The 21,135-nt window shown below is 39.7% G+C and overlaps 1 long non-coding RNA gene and 1 pseudogene across 1 annotated transcript in view; one reads left to right on the top strand and one right to left on the bottom strand.

Moving 5' to 3' along the window:
* LOC140603483 (uncharacterized) overlaps positions 1-21,135 on the bottom strand; it is an 88,642-nt gene that overhangs the window by 25,896 nt on the left and 41,611 nt on the right. The window lies entirely within an intron of this gene.
* On the top strand, positions 12,636-14,022 carry LOC140603482 (dynactin subunit 2 pseudogene; annotated as a pseudogene).

Raw genomic sequence — 21,135 nt, 5'->3', positions numbered from 1 at the left:
TGGCAAACTGAACACCAATAAAAAATAAGTTAAAAAAATAAATAAAGTAAAATAAAATAAAATAAAATTTTAAAAAAGATAGAATCTCCAGAACCTGATGGAGTCTTCTTTGTGCTTATCATATGCCTAACCATAGCATGGAAATACTAGAAATGGAAAATACTAGACATTTAACTGGAAAATACTAGACATTTAAACAGTGTTTGCCCACTGAATAATAATTTTGTAATTATTCATTGATAGGTTCAGGACAAAAGTTCAAATGTAGGCTAAATTCCTGTAACATTTGACCTACTTCCTATTTCTAGGCTGCATGGCCAAATCAATTGATTTATGTTCAGGGAACTTAAATACTAATGTTTATTCAAAAAGTATAACTTGAAACTCAAGTATGCTTGAAAGTATATATACAAATAAGACTATTCCAACTTGCAAATGGGTAGCATTCTAAAAGATACATAAACTAGGGATTAGAACATGAAACATATATTCTCACAAAATAAAATGAGGGAGAAAAAGAGGAGAAATGAGAAATAAAAATAAAATATTGTTCCTGCTAAAAAGGGACTGACAAAACATTCCCTTTGTGTTGGGGAGGCATGAATAAAGAACATGATATAGACTAAAGGAAGAATTTGTTTCCATTTCTGGCTCCACCAGTAATGGTATCTATGACATTGGGTTAAATAGATTCCCAAGCCTGAGAAATAAGACAACATTTATGAAACTGTTTGTAAAGGGAACATCAGTCCACATCAGAATGCAGAGCACTGGGAACCCAAATCTCAGTTCCTAAAACAGCCACTTGCCAATTGAGAAGGAAATTGGCTCCACACTCATTGTAATTGAAAGAAAGCTCCCATTAATCCTGAATCCAGCACCCACTAACATTCCTACACAAGCCACTCTACCAATGTACAATAGAAACTTTCTTGTCCAATACAATCAAGAAAATTAAGTGTAAGAGTTGGTTCAAGAAGAAAACTATTTAAAAAGATACATACCTTAAATATTTTACTTAACTTCAAACATGCAAGTGTGTATTCATGTGTCCATCTCTGATATATAACAAAGCAGCTACTGCTTGAATTCCCTCAAAGTTATTTTTATTTAAGCCACTCCCAAAATGCCTCCTTTATAATTGGTCGTTTGGGTTTCTTTAGTGCGCAAAACCACTGACGCTTGAAAAGCAATCTAACTGCATAAGCCTTGTTGATTTTTATATTTTAATTATACTCTAGTCTTTCAAAAATATATCATTATTTTTCAAAGAAACAACTCTTCTTTCATACTCATAATTTACCTATAATGTATATACAATATAATAATATTGCACGATTTCAAGTACAATGGACAAAAATTTAGGATGGATTTGGGAATGAGTGACTGGTTCCTGGTACACATACAGCTCAACTCAGAGCAGAAGGACATGGGCAAACTACACAGCAGTGTCCAGCCATGCATCTGTACAGTGGGCATGGAAGGTACCGGCACCAGGTCATCTAGTACATCAGTTTTCAAAAGTCTTTATATCAACGAAGCCTTCAGGAGTCTCGCAGGACAGCATTACTGCATTACTGATTGCTAACGCCCTCTTCCTAACTCTCCACTGACTGTACTTTGATAAAACCACCTGTATTAGTCTTATAGAGCGGCCATAACAAATTGTCACAAGCTGAGTTGCTTAAACCAGAAATTTATTCTCTCGTAGTTCTGGAGGCCAAAATCAAGGTGTCAACAGGGCCATGCCTCCTCCAAAGGCTCTAGGAAAGATTCCTCCTTGCCTCATTTGCCTCTACCAATCCTTAGAGTTCCTCAGCTCATGACACCATGGCTCTAGTCTCTGCCTCCACCTTCACATGGCCATCTTCCCTCTATGTTTGTGTATCTTCACATGGCCTTCTCATAAGTCACACCTGTCAGACTTAAATTTTCATTTAAAATATGTACATATATTTTAGAGAGAGAGAGTGCGTGGACACATGAGTGGGGGGGGGGGCAAAGAGAATCTTCCAGATGCCCTGCTGAGTGAGGAGCCTTACATGGGGCTCAATCTTACAATGCATGAGATCATGACCTGAGCCAAAACCAACTGAGCCACGTAGGTGCCCCAGACCCTGTTTCCAAATAAGTGTACATTCCTAGGTTCCTGGTGGACATGAGTTTTTGATGGACACTATTCAATCTGTTCTACCATACTATAACAAGTCCTCTCAGCTCTAACTATGCCTCAAATGTGCTAATCCCTTTTCTAGGAATTCTCTTCTTCCATGTCTTCACATATCCTTCATTCAATACTTAACTCAGATGTCACCTCTCCTCCTAACTTCTTCCCCAGCTGGATTAGGTGCCCTTCTTGGCTTGCCCCCTCAGAGCCCAGTCATTGCCTCCTTAATATCACTCATTCCATTATACTCACACTGCCTGTTTTCCTTTTCTGTTTCCATCATCACACCCACATATTCAACAACTACTGACTGAGCACTTGCTAAGTGCCTCTACCATGCTAGGTCTGGAGACACGATAAAGGCTAGGATGTAAGTTCCTGCTTTTTTAAGGGTAGAATGATTCAAGTCTTTAAAAGCAAAGGACATATATTTGATTTTGAATCTCCAGAGCCTAGCATGCTATCAGATATACATTAGGCACTCAATAAACATCTGTTGAATAAATTAATGAGTAAAAATTTCAGAGGGCAATACAAATACTAATGAGTTGGTTGGGACTGTTGGAGGTCTGAATACATGGATTTTTGCCTGGAGTAAAAATGTTCAGATAACTCAAGATGTAACAACAAAAAAAATGCTACCTCCTTTTCACTTCAAATGCTCAAAAAAAATCCATCAATGGAAGGTTGCCCTTTGTCAGTTCTAATTGTACCTTCCAACCCTAAAATGTTTTTTTACTCTCTGATAGATTAAATGATGGAGAGATCATTTATTTCTTAATTTTTCCATTTTTATTTTTTTTTAATTTTTCCATTTTTAATAAACAGATTCCAAAAACTTTAAATGCTTACAGTGTACTAGGCATGACATTACTTTACCCCTATTAAGTTATTAAGTGTTAATTAAACATTTGCAACAATTCATACATACAAAGCAAGTAAAATAGAAGAGATCACCAGCTATTCACCAAATATGTGTCTTCTCTATCTCCTGGACACAGAGCTATATTACATTTCCCAGTCTCCCTTATGGTTAGGAGTGACCAAGGACTGCATGGTAGCCAATGGGATATAAACAGAAATGATCTGTTTTACTTCCAGGCCTGGCCCATAAATATCTCCCAGGTTTACTCCTGCATTCTCCTTTCACCCTCTACCATGTTGGAATGGAGGTAACTTCTAACTCATGCATTCTCAATGAGAGCAATATTATTCCTAAGAAGTGGAAATAGTTGCTTAGGGGAGTAGGGGCCCTTCAAAGCTCAACCCTGCCTGATAAAATCTTATTTCTTAGTATTCAAACTATCTTGTTAGGGAGAATTTAAATTAAATTAAATTAAATTAATTGTAATTAATTAGGTTTAATTAATTTCATTTTTCTCCTTGGGGGGAAAAAAAGAAAAAAAATTTGAGAAAACTGCTCTACAGCAACTTTGGAAGCTATATGGTTGTAACGAAGACAGTGGAACTTCTACCAGCCTGGGTTTCTGAATGACTAACTGAAGGAGAGGCACCTTTGTCACTACCAGGTATCATTAGCAAATGAAAATCAAATTTCTATTGTTCAGAAATTATACGTTCAGAAGTCTGATGCAGCAGTTCGACCATCCTAAATATAACTACTATCTTACCATTCTACACATGAGGAAAACGGGAGTTCAAAGAGCACAAGCCAAAGGTCAAGAATGCTGGTAAATACTAAAGCAGAGACTTGAAATCTGATTCTAAAATCTGAGCTATTGATCCCTATGCTCTGTTGCTTTCCCTAGCTGTCAAAAGCTACATTTCCACTGTGTAAGATGATTTCTGATCTGATTTACTGGATATGCTAAATGCAACCTCTAGTTTAAGGATTAAAATTATATTGCTTTTATGGACACCTGGGTGGCTCAGTTGGTTAAGTGGCTGCCCTCAGCTCAACTCATGATCTCAGAGTCCTAGGAGTGAGACCCACTTCCTGCTCCCTGCTTGATGGATAGCCTGTTTCTCCCTCTCCACTGCTTGTGCTCTCTTGCACACACACACTCTCTCTCTCTCTCAAATAAATAAAATCTTTTTAAAAATTATATTGTTTTTATTTATACTATTTTTTATGTATCCAAAGCTGATAAGTGCTTTCATAAATCATAAATTTAACTCAGGGTTACAAAGTTGTGCTGTAGCAAGTCCCTTTGTAATTGAATGTGCACAGTAATGAGACATGAAAAGTAGAATGTGGAAATAAATTAATATTTATTTTGATAGACACAAAAGCAAGATGCATTAGGTCTAGATGAAACCCATAAAAAATTCAAGTACAGATAAGCAGCTGTCAAAGGGCCACAGAATTTGGCTTCATATGTGCTACACAACATCAAAGTTTTCCCAACTAAAAATGCAAAGTCAGGATAAAGATTTCATGAGAGATCTTAACAGAAATAATTTCAGAGATTTTGCTCTTGTAAGATGCTCAGATCTTACAAGCATCATATTCCAGATAATGTAAGATCATATTCCAGACAATGATGGGCTTTGTCCTAAAGTTGTGACTCTATACCTTTCTCACAGAAATTGCATATGACATGCCCATGTGGAAACCATCTAACTGCATTGTCTGCAAAAAAGTATTATCAATTCACATAGAAGGCATAAGGAGCCTTTCATTATCTGTGTAGGCTCACAAAACTGTAATGTAGTGTAGGTCTTAGAATTACTGAATAAAAAAAAAGTAATAAAAAAAATGTTGGCTAACAAAGTCTACTGTGGTGATGGATGGGAAGAGCATTGCTCAAATCTTTTTAATTCTCTATATGAGTTTTATGCAGTGAGCCCTTTTCTGATGGTCCTTAGATATACAATTGAATAGTACTCTCCAGAGAATTTTCCTCCTTTTTGCTTCCTTTTATTCCACTACTACTTAAATAAGTTAATTTACTGCTCTGAGATTTAAATGCATCACATTCCAAACTGAAATACAGTAAATGTGAAAAAAAATGGAACTATTGAATGGTAGATGGAGATTATAGGCTCTTTTAGGTGAAGGTTGGGAGAGGAATTGTCTTTTATTCTTATATGTTTAAAAAGGAGCACAGCTTTGGAACACATTTCCAGATGCAAAATTAACATCATAGAGAAACACCGGGTTCACACTTTTTATATTTAATGCCAGCTCTTCTGTATGCTGTGAGTAGCCTTACCTTTTAGCATTTAAGAGATAAAACTCTGCATTAAATTTTCCAATTATTACCTGTCTGGTACAGTTGCAACAGGACCATATCAAGTATTTGAGTTTTACTAGGGAAACGTAATTACAGTTTGAAAAATAGTAGAAAATGCATTCCTATCACATCCTTAGTGGCAGTTTATATGCTAAAAAGAAAAACGCTTAGGGCCTAATTCATAAGAGCTTTATGCTTCATTTACATTTTTCTGTGCAGTTTACTTGGAAAAAAAGCATAATGCATGTTTTTCAAGTAAAATATGCCATTTTGGGATTCGTTCAACTTGCTTTCCATTGTCCTCATTGAGGGCCAACTGGTTCTTTTCTACAATCCTAAAGGGCACCAGTAAATGAAATGGGTGGAAAGCCCTCAATATTAACTAGAAGAAATGCCTAAAACTGTTGTGCAGATTATTTAGAAAATTTACAGCAGTCTCTAGCAGTCAAATCTTGGAAAGCCTATTGTGTTCTTATTATGCAGACTGTTTTCCAAGCCCTTTGTATGGGATATTGAACAAATTACGTGACAATACAGACATTTCTAAGGGCTGCTCAGAATTCACAAGATTCTGACCATTTCCCAGTCAATCCATGTTCTTTTACTTAGTGTTTCTCAAAATGTGGCCTGTACGTTAGGAAGCATCAAAATCAACTGAGATTCTTCTTTACAATATGATTTCTTAGGCTCTAAACAGTGACTCAAAATTTTTTAGGGTGGAAACCTGGAATTTGAATTTTACAAATTACTCAGGTGTTTCTATTATATATATAAATATATACATATTTATAAATATATGTAAATATAAATATATACATATTTATAAATATATATGTTTTTATATATATCTTATGAAGATAAGCATTGGATTTAAAACCCCATCACTGTGTTTTGGACAAAAGTAATCAAGAGGGAATTCACTTTTAGGTAGGACTAACACATTCTTGTTCAGTGACCAACAATTTGTTAAGTCAAGTTTACCAGAAGGTTTAAGATCAACATGGGAAGAGGGTGAAAATCATATTTGTAAGAAGTTGCAATCTGAAACCAGGTACCAGGTCATAACCTGTGTGAGAGCTCAATCTAAGACCCTCAGTCTTTCTTGCTTCTACTGTTTTCTAGGCTCTCCAAAATTGCAGAAGAAAAGGCAAGGACCAAAAAGCATTTCTCAGAGTTTACACTGATGCACTGTAAAATGAATATTGCAGACAATCTACCACCTATTTACTTTACACACTATCAAAATTACCAGGCCAATTTCCTTCCCCTGCTGTATTCACAGAACTTATTGGATAGTTCTGGCATGATGAGATACCACAGCCTGATATCAGGGAAAATTGGGAACCAAACATAATTGTTCTAAAAAAGAAGATATCTCTGTCATTTTTAAAAATTATTTATTTGTTTGTTTGTTTGTTTATGAAAAGAGAGAGAGAGAGACAGCAAGTGGTGGGGTAGCAGGCAGGTAGGTGGGCAGGGAAAAGGTAAAGCAGACTCTACAGAGTCCAGACCCCAGTGCAGGGCCAAATTCTGAGACCCTGAGATCATGACCTGAGGTGAAGTCAAGAGTAAGACACTCCACCAACCGAGCCACCCAGGGACTCTATCTCTTTTATTTTAGAGTAATACTTGTAACACATTTAGTAGAAGAAGGCCACAGGGTTTGTCAGGTTTGGCTAAGTGTACTCCAGGTTAAAGTGGCAAACTTAATACATCCTTGATTGATAAAATAAAAATAATATGAGGTAGAAATCCTTAAGTGTCACCCACATCTGGTTTTCCTCTTTCTTGACACATAGGAAGATCATACTCACATGCCCTGGTACGCAGAAGTGGTATGTGTCACTTCTAGGGCAAAACACTTAATTGCCAGTATAAACTTCCAGTATAGCCCATCCCTGCTCCAATGACTATAGAGATACATGTTTCCATGCGTAGAACACTGAGTCACCCCAGAAAGTGACCCGAATTTGTAGGTATCTTTGTAAACAAGAAACAAACCTTTCTTCTTGCTAAGCCACCAAGATATGAGGGTTGTTTGTTACCATAGCATAACTTATACTGTCCTGATTAGCATAACACAGTCTGGTATACTAAGCCCAATATACCCACATGTCAATTTTAGCCAATATAACACTCTGGACTGATACCTAGAAGAAAAGCCATGATGACCACACAGCTAACCAAAGAACATTTCATCTGGAATAATATCATTCTCCAGGTGGCAATGAAATACTCTGAAACCTTTTTGGGATCTGAGAAGGCTTTGGGATCCAATTCAGAAGAGATTATTTTGAGGATTAAATGAGATCATGTACACCAAAGTGTTGTGTTTACTGCATAAAACTATACAAATAGGAATCTGACAAAGTTAGCCCTTTTAGATTATACTTAACACAGATTTTAAAGTAAGCACTCCATCATTTGCCATCCTGTTGGATGGTTGTTATCTTGATATTTAAAGTAGAACAAAATTTGTTGGATGAAAGATCCAAATGTTATACCTGATTGGTTACATTTTCTATTTTGCCACTCTTGTCTATATTTATAGTCATCCCTTTTTCTCAAGATATGTCTATTAAGCACTTGCTGGAAGGACAATGGGAAGTGCTGTGAGAAAGTAGAAAAGTAAAGAAAGGATTCTTTATGGGCCTCCAATTTCATCATCTGTGCAATACAATTAATAGCTTCTAATCTCCCTGAGGTTTCCACCCAGAAATAAAAGTGCTATCATTTCTATTAAGTGCTATCTTTGGAGAAAGGTCTTGTAACAATGGGTTTAGTTGGTATCTTTAAAATTCAATTTTTATCCATGTAAATTGCCTTGAATGAAGTTGTTTTCCCTTTGAGAAGTGGTAGGGATTAATTAAGCATAGATATCTGGATAAGTAAAGGTTAATAGAAATATTAAAATTTTTCACTCACTACTGTATCTCTAAAAAAGGGGAAGAGAAGACTTTTTGTTAGGCTTTTCTAAGAGAGAAAAACCATTATACTGTTTTCTTCTGTCAGTTTGCCCTAAAGGGATGCTGTTTCCTGAGCTTAATAGGGCCCTATTTCTTCTTAGCCCTTACAGTCTATTAATTACTGTGGCGGGTGCTTAGAGACATTGCAGCAATCATTTGTAAGATGATAGGAGCCTTCGTCATTCTGAAATGTGGGTTTTAGCCATCTAAAATTACCCAAATGAAACAGATGTTCCAAATGTGAGTCCTTATTAGAATGTTTTCTTCTCATTACCCAGCAGAAAGCTGTGCTCCTCACACTCCAGCCACATACAGAGGAGCTGCCTAAGAAAGCTTGGGCTGTGCCTGCTGCCTGTGTCTCTTCCTATAGGACCTAGGGCACCTACCTAAGGAGCTCTGGTTTATGTCACTAGCACAACACAAAAAGCCAGACCAGTGGCAACCCACCAAGACCCAAGAGCAAGAATTGCCAAGTACACTGAATACCCAGCCTCTACTACATATTATTCAAGGTAAATTCCCTGACCTACTTTTGCAACCAGGAGACTAGTGATACACAAGGCTGTTTAATGAAGAATTGGGAGAAATTGAGCCTTTAAACATGTTGTAACCACTGTATGGTTGGTATTTGAAAAAGTAGAACTTAAAAAAAAAAAGAAAAAGAAAAAGTAGAACTTTCTTCTGTTTGTGGTGAGTAGTCTCTTGATAATACAAAAGAGAAAAAGACAGCTATCTGGAGACATACCCTAATAAATGATATATTCTATTTCCCTTCTCTCCGTTCTCTATCCCCCTGGCATGTATGCTTCATATTCCAGAATTAATTCACTCAGTAAATACTGAATGCTTACTGTGTACCAGGCATTATTCTGGTTACTGCGGAAACAATAATGAAAAAGACAAAGTCCCCATTCCCACAGAGCCAACACGCTAGTGGCAGACAGACAGTTGTAAAAACAGATATATAATATAATGTTGGATATAAGCATGCTTAAAAGAAAAAAAAAGGGTAAAGAGAAAAAATAAAAATGGCTCCAATTTTTAATACAATAGTCAGGAAAAGCCTTGCTAAAGAGGTAATCTGGACGAGACAAAGAAGTAAATGAAGTGAGGAAATAAGCCATGGGAAAATCTGGGATGAGAATTCCAGGCATCAGGAAAAACTTCTGTGAAGCACTTACGGGCAGAAATGTGAAATCAGCAAAGGAACTTTGGAATGAAATAAAAGTAAATTTGGTAGAAGGAAGGGGAAGGAAAAGTAGTATTCTAATAAACAATTGGAAAAAGTGCTTCAAAAAGGAGTACCAGTAGTTGCTGGTATATATAAAAAAATGATGAGTCAAAACTGACTACAGGGTTTAGCAACATGAAGGTTATGGGTAACCAGATAAGAGCAGTTTTGTTGGAGTGATAAAGATAAAAGCTTGACTGGAGAGGGTTCAAGAGAGAACCAGCTGTAGAACATAAGCAGATAACTCCTAAGAGGAACTTTGCTATGTAAGAAAGCAGAGAAATTAGGGAGGTGTGTTTGTCTAGGTCCTTCACAAAACACACTCCAAGCCTGACTTAACCATGTAAATATTTTTCTAAGGGGGATGCCAGCATGAAAAGAGATAGAGAAGGAACTAAAGGAGACAGGAAAAGCATTCAAACAATACAAGTCTGATGTCCGATGAAGGAAAAAAAGGTATCAAGTGGAAGCATCTTAGACTGACATGCAGTCCACAGAAAGTTCAAAAAAGCCATCAGTTCTTAAGCCAGAATGGGCTAACAAGGGAGTCCTGTCTACCAAGAAGGGATCTCTATTAGTATCCCTGCCAAACTTGGTCACTGGTGGGGAGTAGTCTTCAAAAAGCATCGCCTCAGTGCAAAGATAGGTTCCAAAGCTCAGCAGCTGGGGCCCTCAGTCAAGGACATACCCTTTAGTAGGACACCTGCAGACACATTCTCAAGGCTGCCACAAAAGGTTAATAAAGAAAATGAACGATCAAAAAAGAATTTTTTTTTTGGATGGCAGATAACCCAGTTGAGAGGATCATAATGAAGGTGAAAGAAGAACAATGGCAGAAGCAACTACATGAGTGGTAAGTGTGGCCTTAGCTAAGACTGTACCACAGGAAGGGAAACAGAGTCTATAACAGATATTCAGTGGATTGATAAATTGCTTGGTGAATGAATGAGGATATCTTGATACTTTTTCAGGGAAGTCAAAACCAAGGTTATCAGCCAAGAATGAGGAGTGGGGAGTGAGTAATAAAAGTTTAAGGATAAAGTATATGTCATGAATTAGTCATCAGGATCCATGGATAATGAATCAACTAAGGATATCTGATAGAATGGTGGGTTCACTATACTCAAACAAGAAAACATGAAAGGATGTGTTGCAATGTAAAAGTGTTATCAAACTCAAAATAATTATAGACTCAGTAAATTACAGACAATGAACTACAAACCCACTGTAGTAAGACCTTTCACACTAATGTGCATAGGCTTTATAGCAGGACTGCTCCAGCTCAATTTTCCACGTACATTATGTATATTTATCATAAATTCTCATCTTTTCCACCAATCCCATTGACTAGAACCATGACACAAGCCACCTGGTTGGCACAGCAATGATAGGTAAGGGCAACTGCATTGAAGATGTCTCTTACTACCACCATATCCAAGGGAGTATGCTACTCCCATGCACTCACATCTAAGCTCACTTTGATATATCAGTAGATGCCCTCATGGTGCCCTTGAATGGAGATATTAGCCATATATATTTGGAAAGAGCTGGGTGAGGGGGGCAGGGCAAGATGGTGGAGGAGTAGGGTCCCCAAGTCACCTGTCCCCACCAACTTACCTAGATAACTTTCAAATCATCCTGAAAACCTACACATTCGACCTGAGATTTACAGAGAGAACAGCTGGAATTCTACAATGAGAAGAGTTTGTGCTGCTATCAAGGTAGGAAGATGGAAAAAAAATAAAATAAAAAAGAATTCAGTGGGGGAGGGGGCCCCGTGAGGAGCCAGGCTAAGGCCTGGAAGCCAAAGCCTCCCGGGACAGTAAAGTCCACTCCCAGAGAAGCAGGAACTTTAAAAATCCTCCCCAGATTCTTCTCAGACGGAGAAGCGCTCAGCAGGGACCTCGGGCAGGACCACAGGAGGGGCCGTGGGGCCTCCAGTCTCCCGGGGTCACTAACAGAGGAGGGGCCCCTGGGGGAGAGCGCACCGCACCCCGCAGGCCAAGCTTGGTAAAGGGCTGGAGCACCCAGCGGGGCTTCGGGGAGAAGCCGGTAGTCAGGCGGGGGCTCCTGGTGGAAGGGGCTGCACCTGCTGCCTTCGGGAGTCACAGCCCCAGGAGCGCGATTCCAGGGGCACAGGCCCTGGATCCCAGGGAGCCGGGGGACACAGGCCAGGATTCTGTGCCCCCCCCCCCGGGGACAGGTGGAGGCGGAGAGGGTCCAGGACAGCTAGGACTCTCCTGCCCACGGGCACCCCCAGCTGTGCAGGTCAGCACCCCCTGACCCAGGAGAACCCAGGACCAGTGCGGACTGGGAGACTGCAGTGGTTACTGCAGGAGCTAACTCCAGGGCTGGGGACCTGGCCGCAGCCAGTGTTGTCCCTCCTGGTGTCACCCTGTGGCTGGGATGGAGTGGGTCTGCAGGGAACAGGGGCCTCACAGGATAAACAGCTCCCACTGCACCATACACCTGGCAGGGGGTGGGGCAGCACCCCCAGGTGCATACACCTGAGAATCAGCACAAAAGGCTCCTCCCCCAGTAGACCAGCTGGAAGGACAGGGGAAGAGCAAGTTCTTGACTGAGCAGCGCTGGAAAGCTCCAGGGGAAGTTGAGGGATTTACACTATATAGAACCAGAGGATACCCCTCCCTGGTTTTTTTCTTTTTTTTTTTTCTTCCCTTTTTCAGTACAACTTGTTTTTAGTCACTCTGCACTGAGCAAAATGACTAGAAAGAACTCACCACAAAAGAAAGAATCAAAAAACACACTCTCTGTCACAAAGTTACAGAATTTGGGTTAAAATTCGATGTCAGAAAACCAATTGAGAAGCACAATTATAAAGCTACTGGTGGCTCTGGAAAAAAGCATAGGATTCAAGAGACTTCATGACTGGAGAATTTAGAACTAATCGGGCCGAAATTAAAAATCAATTAAATGAGATGCAATCCAAATTGGAGGTCCTAACAATGAGGGTTAATGAGGTAGAAGAAAAAGTGAGTGACGTAGAAGACAAGTTGATGGCAAGGAAGGAAGCTGAGGAAAAAAGAGAAAAACAATTAAAAGACCATGAGGGACTTGATTTCTCAGATCGTATTGGAAAAACCAAGAGAACAGGATATGAATCTGGAGAATATGAGATGCTTGGAGAGGGTCTAGGAGTGAAGGAGACACCCCAGCAAAAGTACCAGCAACTACTGCATGAGGTCCAAGAGCTGACAACTGAAGTTGAGAAAATCAAGACAACAGTGAAGGAGTCAGCCACTGAAGAGAAGCTGACCCCAGTGGTTTTGGCTAAGCAGCTGGCAGCCCTGAAGCAGCAGCTGGTTGCTTCCCACCTGGAGAAGCTGCTGGGACCAGATGCAGCTATCAACCTTACTGACCCTGATGGAGCTCTGGCTAAGCACCTGCTGCTGCAGCTGGAAGCAACAAAAAACAGCAAAGGAACTGGTTCAGGGGGAAAGACCACTGGTGGGACTCCCGAAGATAGTAACCTTGTCACTTACGAACTACATTCTCGGCCTGAACAGGACAAGTTCTCTCAAGCTGCCAAAGTTGCAGAACTTGAGAAGTGCCTGACAGAGCTGGAAGCCACTGTACGCTGTGATCAGGACGCTCAGAATCCCCTTTCAGCAGGTCTACAGGGAGCCTGTCTTATGGAGACTGTAGAACTGTTGCAAGCAAAGGTGAACACCCTGGACCTCACAGTTCTGGACCAAGTGGAGGCTCGACTACAGAGTGTCCTGGGCAAGGTGAACGAGATTGCCAAGCATAAAGCTTCTGTAGAGGATGCAGATACACAAAGCAGGGTGCACCAGCTCTATGAAACCATACAGCGCTGGAGCCCCATCGCCTCCACCCTGCCTGAGCTGGTGCAGAGACTTGTCACCATCAAGCAGCTGCATGAGCAAGCCACGCAGTTTGGTCAGCTCCTGACACACTTGGATACCACACAGCAGATGATTGCTAGCTCCCTCAAGGACAACACCGCCCTCCTGACCCAGGTGCAGACAACCATGCGTGAGAACCTGTCCACAATTGAGGGGAATTTTGCCAACATCAATGAGCGGATGAAGCAGCTGGGAAAGTGAGCACCTTTAGGAGATGGAGAACAGGGGTAATTTCTGCCCCTTTGAACTCTGTTAACAGCTTACATAGGGCTCCCCCTTCACTATAACTTTCGCACCCCCATCCCATTTGACACTGGGGTCAAGGGGTTCTTCTTGCATGTGGGGTTTACACCCCTCCTCCGACAAATACAGAGTGGTAGCTGGGGGACTTTAGATGGTGGTCTCCCCTCAGGCCCTGGGGAGGTGGGCCCAGCCACAGGGCAGCTCCTGTCCAGTACTGCTTTGCCTGGGGAGGGGAAGGACTGGGTCCTGTCCTCCAGCACACCTCCTGTGGCTGGATGTACTACTGTACAACTGTTTCTGACCATTAAATGCTGTTGTACTCTGAAAAAAAAAAAAATACCATGAGGAAAGGTTAAGGGAAATAAATGACAGCCTCAGAAGGAAAAATCTACTTTTAATTGGGGTTCCAGAGGGCGCTGAGAAGGACAGAGGGCCAGAAAGCATATTTGAACAAATCATAGCTGAGAACTTCCCTAACTTGGGGAAGGAAACAGGCATTTAGACCCAGGAGATAGAGAGATTCCCCCCCACCCCCACAAAACCAATAAAAACCATTCAACAACTCGACATTTAATAGTGAAACTTGCAAATTCCAAAGATAAAGAGAAGATCCTTAAAGCAGCAAGAGACAAGAGATCCCTAACTTATATGGGAGAAATATTACATTAACAGCAGACCTCTCTACAGAAAACTGGCAGGCTAGAAAGGGCTGGCAGGATATATTCAGGGTCTTAAATGAGAAGAACCTGCAGCCAAGAATACTCTATCCAGCAAGGCTCTCATTCAGAATAGAAGGAGCAATCAAGAGCTTCCAAGATAGGCAGAAACTGAAATATGTGACCACCAAACCAGCTCTGCAAGAAATATTAAGGGGAATTCTGTAAAAGAAAGAGGAAGTCCAAAAAACAATCTAGTAACTCTGAACGTGAACGGGCTTAATGACCCCATCAAAAGGCGCAGGGTTTCAGACTGGATAAAAAAGCAGCACCCATCTATTTGCTGTCTACAAGAGACTCATTTGAGACCTAAGGACACCTACAGCCTGAAAATGAAAGGTTGGAGAACCCTCTACCATTCAAATGGTCCTCAAAAGAAAGCAGGGGTAGCCATCCTCATATCAGATAAACTAAAATTTACCCCGAAGACTATAGTGAGAGATGAAGAGGGACACGATATCATACTTAAAGGATCTATCCAACAAGAGGACCTAACAATCATGAATATTTATGCCACTAAAGTGGGAGCTGCCAAGTATATCAATCAATCAATAACCAAAGTAAAGACATACTTAGATAATAATACACTTATACTGGGAGACTTCAACACGGCACTTTCTGCAAATGACAGATCTTCTAAGCACAACATCTCCAAAGAAACAAGAGCTTTAAATGATACACTGGACCAGATGGATTTCACAGATATTTACAGAACTTTACATCCAAACGCAACTGAGTACACATTCTTCTCAAGTGCACGTAGAACTTTCTCCAGAATAGACCACATACTGGATCACAAATCAGGTCTTAACCGATACCAAAAGATTGGGATTGTCCCCTGCATATTTTCAGACCATAATACTTTGAAACTTGACCTCAATCACAAGAAGAAATTTGGAAGAAATTCAAACACGTGGAGGTTAAAGACCATCCTGCTAAAAGATGAAAGGGTCAGCCAGGAAATTAGAGAAGAATTAAAAAGATTCATGGAAACTAATGAGAAAGTAGATACAACCATTCAAAATCTTTGGGATACAGCAAAAGCAGTCCTAAGAGAGAAATACATTGCAATACTAGCATCCCTCAAAAAATTGGAAAAAAACTCAAATACACAAGCTAACCTTGCACCTAAAGGAACAGGAGAAAGAACAGCAAATAAAACCTATACCCAGGAGAAGAAGAGAGTTAATAAAGATTTGAGCAGAACTCAAAGAAATAGAGACCAGAAGAACTGTAGAACAAGTCAACAAAACCAGGAGTTCTTTGAAAGAATCAATAAGATAGATAAAGCATTAGCCAGCCTTATTAAAAAGAAAAAAGACTCAAATTAATAAAATCATGAATGAAAAAGGAGTGATCACCACCAATACCAAGGAAATACAAACAATTTTAAAAACATATTATGAACAGTTGTACGCCAATAAATTAAGCAATCTAGAAGAAATGGACACATTTCTAGAAAACAACAAACTACCAAAACTGGAACAGGAAGAAACAGAAAACCTTAACAGGCCGATAACCAGGGAGGATATTGAAGCAGTCATCCAATACCTCCCAAGACACAAAAGTCCAGGGCCAGATGGCTTCCCAGGGGAATTCTATCAACTGTTTAAAGAAGAAACAATACCTATTCTACTAAAGCTGTTCTGAAAGATAGAAAGGGATGGAATGCTTCCAAAGTCATTCTATGAGGCCAGCATCACCTTAATTCCAAAACCAGAAAAAGACCCCACCAAAAAGGAGAATTATAGACCAATATCCCTGATGAACACAGATGCAAAAATTCTCAACAAGATACTAGCCAATAGGATCCAACAGTATATTAAGATTATTCACCATGACCAAGTGGGATGTATCCCAAGGATGCAAGGCTGGTTCAACACTCATAAGGCAATCAAAGTGATAGATCATATCAACAAGAGAAAAAATAAGAACTATATGATCCTCTTAATAGGTGCAGAGAAAGCATTTGATGAAATACAGCATCCATTTCTGATCAAAACTCTCCAGAGTGTCGGGATAGAGGGGACATTCCTCAGCATCTTAAAAGCCATCTACAAAAAGCCCACAACAAATATCATTCTCAATGGGGAAACACTGGGGGCCTTTCCCCTAAGATCAGGAACAAGACAGGGATGTCCACTCTCACCACTGCTATTCAACATAGTATTAGAAGTCCTAGCCTCAGCAATCAGACAACAACAAGAAATAAAAGGCATTCAAATTGGCAAAGGAGAAGCCAAACTCTCCCTCTTTGCAGATGACATGATACTGTACATAGAAAACCCAAAAGACTTCACCTCAAGCTTGCTAGAACTCATACAGTAATGCAGCAGTGTGGCAGGATACAAAATTAATGCCCAGAAATCAGTGGCATTTTTATATACTAACAATGAGACTGAAGAAAGAGAAATTAAGGAGTCAATCCCATTTACAATTGTACCCAAAAGCATAAGATACCTAGGAATAAACCTAACCAAAGAGGTAAAGGATCTATACCCTAAAAACTACAGAACACTTCTGAGAAAAATTGAGGAAGACACAAAGAGATGGAAAAATATTCCATGCTCATGGATTGGAAGAGTTAATATTGTGAAAATGTCTATGCTACCCAGGGCAATTTACACATTTAATGCAATCCTTATCAAAATACCACGGACTTTCTTCAGAGAGTTGAAGCAAATAATCTTAAGATTTGTGTGGAATCAGAAAAGACTCTGAATAGCCAGAGGAATATTGAAAAAGAAAACCAGATCCGGGGGCATCACAATACCAGATTTCAGGTTGTACTACAAAGCTGCAGTCATCAAGACAGTGTGGTACTGGCACAAAAACAGACACATTGATCAATGGAACAGAATAGAGAATCCAGAAATGGGCCCTCAACTCTATGGCCAACTAATATTCTACAAAGCAGGAAAGACTATCCACCGGAAAAAGGACAGTCTCTTCAATAAATGGTGCTGGGAAAATTGGACATCCACATGCAAAAGAATGAAACTAGACCATTCTCTTAGACCATACACAAAGATAAACTCAAAGTGGATGAGAGATCTAAATGTGAGACAAGAATCCATCAAAATCCTAGAGGAGAACACAGGCAACACCCTTTTTGAACTTGGCCACAGCAACTTCTTGCAAGATACATCCATAAAGGCAAGAGAAACAAAAGCAAAAATGAATTATTGGGACTTAATCAAGATAAAAAGCTTCTGCACAGCAAAAGAAACAGTCAACAAAACTAAAAGACAACCTACAGAATGGGAGAAGATATTTGCAAATGACGTATCAGATAAAGGGCTAGTATCCAAGCTCTATAAAGAACTTATTAAACTCAATAGCAAAGAAACAAACAATCTAATCATGAAATGGGCAAAAGATATGAACAGACATTTCACCAAAGAAGACAGACACGGCCTACAAGCACATGAGAAAATGCTCCACATCACTGGCCATCAGGGAAATACAAATCAAAGCCACAACGAGATACCACCTCACACCAGTGAGAATGGGGAAAATTCACAAGACAGGAAACAATAAATGTTGGAGAGGATATGGAGAAAGGGGAACCCTCTTACACTGTTGGTGGGAATGTGAACTGGTGCAGCCACTCTGGAATACTGTGTGGAGGTTCCTCAAAGAGTTAAAAATAGACCTGCCCTACGACCCAGCAATTGAACTGCTAGGGATTTACCCCAAAGATACAGATGCAGTGAAACACCAGAACACCTGCACCCCAATGTTTATAGCAGCAATGTCCGCAATAGCCAAACTGTGGAAGGAGCCTCGGTGTCCATGGAAAGATGAATGGATAAAGAAGATGTGGTCTATATATACTATGGAATATTCCTCAGCCATTAGAAACAACAAATACCCACCATTTGTTTAGATGTGGATGGAACTGGAGGGTATTATGCTGAGTGAAGTAAGTCAGTCGGTGAAGGCCAAACATTATATGGTCTCATTCATTTGGGGAATAGAAAAAATACTGAAAGGGATTAAAGGGGAAAGGAGATAAAATGAGTGGGGAATATCAGAGGGTGACAACATGAGAAACACCTAACTCTGGGAAATGAACAAGGGGTACTGTGGAAAGGGAGGTGGGCGGGGGGATGGGGTAACTGAGGTGACGGGCACTGAGGGGGCACTTGATGGGATGAGCACTGGGTGTTATTATATATGTTGGCAAATTGAACTCCAATAAAAAAAATACACAAAAAAAAGAAAGAAAGAGCTGGGTAAAGAGCAAAAGGTTATTGCTAGTCATTGTGAATATTTAAAGTAAGAATTTGATGCATTATATAGAGGTATGGAAATGAAACTCAGACATCAGTATTTTCTTAAACTCCAGTGATTCTAATGTATAGCTAGAATAGAAAACCAGTATGCTAAGAGTGAATGAAAGGAAAGAATTCATTCCAAGTAGGTAAGTGGATCTTATTTTCTGTGATGACTTAAGTTGGGTCTTTTAAAAATATATATTTTATTTATTCATGAGAGACACAGAGAGGCAGAGACATAGGCATCCCCTGCAGGGAGCCTGATGTGGGACTCTATCTTGGGACCCTGGGGTCACCCCCTGGGCCGAAGGCGGTGCTAAACTGCTGAGCCACCAGGGATCCCCTAAGTTGAGTCTTAAAGTAGGATTTCAGTTGAGAAAACAGAGCAAAAGGGGTTCTAAGGTGCAGGGGGAAACATGACTGAAAGCAAAAGATGAATGTTAAGCTTAGAAAATACTGTATTTTCTTTGAGGTCAGGATGCCTAGTGCAAGCGGGGTATAATGATGATACGTACATCCAGAAAGGGGTCAGATTACCAATGGGATATTGAACCTATTCCAGGCAATGAGGAACCACTGGAAGTATTTAATGAGAGGAGTGACAAGGTTACAAGGCCAAGTGAGCTTTTGGAAAGTCAGGAAATTAAATATCAACTAGAACTCTGATTCTATGAAATCATGGGGTGTCTTGTCTAGATTATCTTTCATTTAATAAAAAATACATCTTGTCTTATCTCACTGTCTCACTAATTCAGCTTATGAAGAGATTTCTTAATAGCTCTTCACTTTGAATCATTTTTGTAGCATAATTAATTAGATTGAAGTAACATACTGGAAGTAAATGGAATCACTGTTTGAATCCTTTGGATAAATACCTAGCAGTGCAATTACTGGTATATAGGGTAGTTCTATTTTTAACTTTTTGAAGAACTTCTATACTGTTTTCCAGAGTGGCTGCATCAGTTTGCATTCCCAGCAACACTGTAAGAGGATTCCCTTTTCTCCACATCCTTGCCAACATCTGTTATTTCCTGAGTTTATAGATCAATATCCCTGATGAACATGGATGCAAAAATTTTCACCAAGATACTAGCTAATAGGATCCAACAGTAAGTACATCAAAAGGATTATTCACTACCAACAAGTGGGATTTATTCCTGGGCTGCAGGGATGGTTCAATATCCACAAATCAATCAATGTGATACACCACATTAATAAAAGAAAGGACAAGAACCATATGATCCTCTCAACAGATGCAAAAAAAAAAAAAAAGCATTTGACAAAATACAGCACTTTCTTGATATAAACCCCTCTGATGTATAAGGAAAGAGGGGACATACCTTAATATAAAAGCCATATACGAAAGACCCATAGCAACTATTACCCCCAACAGGGGAAAACTGAGAGCCTTTCCCCCAAGGTCAGGAACACAACAGGGATGTCCACTCTCACCACTATTGTTCAAAATAGTACTGGAAGGCCTAGCCTCAGCAGTCAGACAATAAAAAGAAATAATTCTGCCTGATTAGATCTAAATTCTGCAGTCATGAAGTCTCTTGAGTCCTTTATGCTTTTTTCTAGAGCCACCAGTAGCTTTATAATAGTGCTTCTGAATTGGCTTTCTGACATTGAATTGTAATCCAAATTTTGTAACTCTGTGGGAGAGAGGACTGTTTCTGATTCTTTCTTTTGAGGTGAGTTTTTCCTTCTAGTCATTTTGCTCAGTGCGGATGGCCAAAAACAAGTTGTACTGGGAAAAGGAGAAAAAGGGAGAAGAGAAAAAAGAAAAGAAAAAGGAATAAAAAAAGAAGAGGAAAAAAAGGGGGAGAAGCAAACAGAAAACAAAAAAAGGGGGGGCAGTATCCTCTGATTCTATATACTGTAAATCCCTCGACTTCCCCTGGAACTTTCCAGTGTTCCTTGGTCAATAACTTGCTTTTCCCCTGTCCTTCTAGCTGGTCTTCAGGGGTAGGGGCCTGCTGTGCTAATTGAAATATTGAACCACCCTTGCATCCCAGGAATAAATTCTACCCAATCTAGGTGAATTTTTTAATGTATTGTTGGATTCATTTTGCTAATATTTTATTGAAGGCTTTGGCATCTATGTTCATTAGAGATATTGCCCTGTAGTTCTCTGTTGTCTATGTGTCTTTCTCTGGTTTTGAAGTCAGGATAATGCTAGTCTCTCAAAAAAACTGGAAGGTAGCCTTCTTCCTCTTCTATTCTTTATAAAAGTCTGAGAAGAATAGGTATTAACTATTTTTTAAAATATTTGGTAGAACTCACCTGTGAAGCTATGTGGTCCTGGACTTTTGTTTGCTCAGAGTTTTGGGATGTGATCAAATCAATGATTTGATTTCATTGTTAGTAATCAGTCTGTTCAAATTTTCATTTTGTTCCTGCTTCAGCTCTGCTAAGTTATATGTTTCTAGAAAGTTATCCATTTCT

This window comes from Canis lupus, chromosome 14, assembly GCF_048164855.1.
Source record: "Canis lupus baileyi chromosome 14, mCanLup2.hap1, whole genome shotgun sequence".
Classification (NCBI taxonomy): domain Eukaryota; kingdom Metazoa; phylum Chordata; class Mammalia; order Carnivora; family Canidae; genus Canis; species Canis lupus.
This window is presented reverse-complemented; position numbering and strand designations above follow the sequence as displayed.